Here is a 3,949-nt window from a genome sequence, read left to right on the forward strand (position 1 = left end):
TCAAATCATCGGCGAAGGGGTCAAGCACTGCGACGCTTGGTAGTGGCAACGTTGGCCCCAGAGAGTGACCATGAGTCTTCTCCTAGCCGAAGTAAGGAAGAGGCAGCTGAGAGTAAAAAGCATTGCTGAAATCCAATTGCAAATGTACCACGGCAGCCAAAGCAGAGTATTTTCCGCAAAACTGCAAATTAGAAGGTGCAGAGGCTTGATGAACAACGCTGACTCCTATTTTTTACCATCAACCAGTCAGGCTTCCACAGGTTTGCTTCCGGTTTTTGTTATAATGATTTTCTAGTTAAACTCTAAAGTACTTCTGTGAAGCTAGTCTTACCTTGTTGATGAGAAGAGACCTCATCATTTCCATGAGAGCTAATGGTTCCTTGGGTTTCCTTTGGTTGACGGTAGAGCTTTAGTGGTCATCTTGCGATTTGAATATGTATGGATTGCATTCCCCATTGCATTATGAGATGGATCCCTTGCACCACTTGAAGAACTTTGAGTGCCGCAACAGTGGGTAGGGATTAACATATTCACATATCACCCCTCTGGTAATGACATGGTTCGTAGGTCCATCATTCGGTTGAAATGACCACAGTGGCGTCCTTCAGATGGATTTTTGCTAAGTTAGTTGGGTGGGTGATCAAGCCAGTTAGTGCTTATTGCCACTTGCTAAAATTAACCCAATTAATTTCAACTACTTCGGTGGAATAATGTATCTTCATTGAGGGTATCAACACATTTCTGCTGCTGCTCCATCATCAAATTTAGCAGTAATGAAAGGAGGAATCTGGAAGTGTGGTGTAATATCTTTATTATCATGTGCCGCCTAGGTAATGACGTGATTAAAACAGGTAAATGCACACCACAGAAAATAAATGGATTTAATGACATCACGAACGGAGTGATTACGTAGCATATTTTTGTCACTTGGAAGGAGATTTTAAAAGGTTACGAGTGAAATATTAGATATCGCTTATCACGTCAACAAATGTCGTTGTGTGTAAAAGCATTACTTTGTTCTGATGACAATGCGAAACTTGGTCCAAGTCGATGAGAAGTCATGATAGTCTCTATGGCCAAGAAGTTTGTCCGTCAATCATGTGACTGGAAAAGTTTAGGATGTTTATGAGCAGGATAAAATGGATGTGAAGAAAGAGGAGCCTTGTCTGTGAGTGTCAGACTCTGACATTAAATGCATGAAGGCATGCTAGTTAGCAGGACGCTGATGCTTCAACGATCTGTTACAGATTCGGCTAAACTTGAGTCAGATGTCCCACCTACCTCAACTGTCACATATGCATTTGGTAGTGGGTCATGCACCGGTGAAGAGAGACATTGGTGTTGGATGACGCGATAGTTGCCCTGAGCATTTATTATAATCATCGCTCGTGGTGCTTCTTGTGATGATGGCAAACTAATTGTCACTACACAGTTTGACTTAATGTCGTCTGAGAGGATGTGCTTGACGGGCAATCAGTGAAGTGTACTTTATGTAATAGCAGGTCATCTAGTGACAACTCCCTGATTATCTAAAGCAGAGTATGTCTTGATTCACACAACTCGTCAAAAACTGGTTTGGCTCCGGACATCTCGGTTTGCGCAATCTCACCATGACCACTCGGTATAGGTAATGTCGAGTATCAAATTTCTCTCCTATCCACCACTTACGATGTCATGTTACATATGGTGGAATCGGGAGGCTGTGATTGCCTGAGCTTTCTTTTTAGAAAAATCCCAATTATAAAACCCTTGCAACTTTTCGTTTATTACCTGATCTAGGATTTCTAGCCAAAAATCGGGGTAAGAAGATGGAGTTACGCACAGTAGGATCAAACTAAACGGACTTTTTGTTGGAATTGAGCTCTATGTGTTCAGCGTAACAGATCTCAAGGTTTTTCGGTGTAGTATTAAAGTGTTTCAGTCATAATGGACGTGTAAATGATAGAACTGCAATTAGTTTGCTGGTTGAGCTATCAATTAAATCGTTTAAGGTTGGAATGGTCACTGTGACTGTAAGCGCCTTGATTTCCTCTTCTTCATCTCTGCTTCTATCAGAACGAGAAACGCTGCTCTTACTGATGGCATTGGACAATTCACATGCCAATCCTTAAAGGAAAAACAACAGTAGTAGCGTGTACGTACGTAGAATAACGTGTAACATTTAAAGTAGGCCTACAACCCACTGATGTCTAGTCGTACGAAATTCTCTGAAATTTGTATTTTAGGGTGATACGCCTACCATAAACAGTGGTTTCTTTCTTTACTAACAACAGCGCAATCGTCCATGTGGACATTTAGTTGGTACGCATAACTCCTGATCCTGGACAATACACACATTAGCAGTTGCGAAATTATTTGAGGAAGAGAAAATCTTGTGTTTAGTCAAAGTGTGTTGCATGAAAATTGATTTACTACTACTCACGTTTGTTTAGGTAACATATATTTAATCCCAAAATGCTATAAAATGAATAGCTTAATTTGTCAACACTAGACTTTGCTAGGTCATCAACTATCAGTCCGTTTACCCGTCTGACTATCGTCTATCTATTTAACGTGCATTTGATTTACCAAGAATGAGGTGGATATCCGTGGCCAATTGCGGTATCAGATTTAACAATAAAGTTAAAATTGTCTCTTGATTTCGAGATATTTTATAGTGAAAATGCGAATAAATGCGGGAGTATGTCTGCACGACTATGTAGATGAAATAATTAACGGTCATCATTCTGGTCTTTTTAAAAGTAGGAAGGTGAATGCAGCCCATTTCCACTCTTCTACATACGTTCCTTTTGAAAAGCCATTTAAACGCCGAAAGCTAAAGCATCCACATTCATCACATTTCCGTTACCTAAATGTGTACCCCATTAGGCCGTAGATTATAAGCAGGTCCGGTGATAAGCGAGAAATTATAATTAACAAATAAACATTAGGGTAATGTCGTCCAGATAATAGAAACGATGAGGATGCAGATAAGTAAAAGGGGCATTACATTGCATCCCATCCTAATCAAGGTGAACTCAATTCCATGAATCTACTTGGGCACTTGTTTAAACACCGTTCTTTCAATGACACCAAAAGTCTAACCCACAGTTAAAAAGTACTGTTATTAGTGTCTATTTACTTAATTAGTAAACCAAGATTTCGTTATATTTGATGATGTATTTTGTAAAGTATTTTAATTTTGTTCAGTTTACTTATTAATTAAAAGTCCTGAAAAATTATCTATCTAAAAAATTGAAATAAAAAATATTTAAGTGTCTGTTCTGCCATGGCTGCACTGACTGCATTGGGATCATTTCAGCGGATGAACCTAGCTTGCTGCCTAACCGCTCCGGTAAATAATCGACACGCCAACATATAAATTATTACTAACTGTAAAAAATTGCACAATTTGATGTGCATTTATTAGTCAATTGCAGTTATTAAAGGCTGATTCTAACTTACCATTTGGCAAAACCAAACCATGGTGAGATTTGATTGAACGAGGCATTAGGAGTTGTTAGAGACGGCAAGCCGATCATCATGCTAGAAAACATTCAAAATATTAAAATGGTTACCAAGCCAATCACTGCTGGCAATAACTTAAACTTGTAGATTTTTCTGTGGGTTTGGATTCTGCCACCTGTCCATTGACTTACGCTTATGTAGATGCGGTGCGTTTCTTGGAAATCTCGTAATTCTTACATAGTTTGTTGAAGATTTAGCTTTCAAAACTTTGGCTTTAACTGCCCTACATCGTTTCGAGCATTCCGCGTTAACAAATCCGCCAATCGAAGAAAACTAAGCCAATTGACTTAGAGTTTTCTGTCCTCGTGAAGTAGACTATCATAATAGGATGTGCGTTACTTCCTCCCTCCGATGGTCTGTAAAGGACCCATGCCCTCCCTCTCTCCCAAAAAACCTGCAGGCATAGATCAAAGTGGTGCGAACGCAGCGAGGCTGTTGTTTT

The sequence above is a fragment of the Echinococcus granulosus genome (assembly GCF_000524195.1).
Source record: "Echinococcus granulosus chromosome Unknown EG_S00307, whole genome shotgun sequence".
Classification (NCBI taxonomy): domain Eukaryota; kingdom Metazoa; phylum Platyhelminthes; class Cestoda; order Cyclophyllidea; family Taeniidae; genus Echinococcus; species Echinococcus granulosus.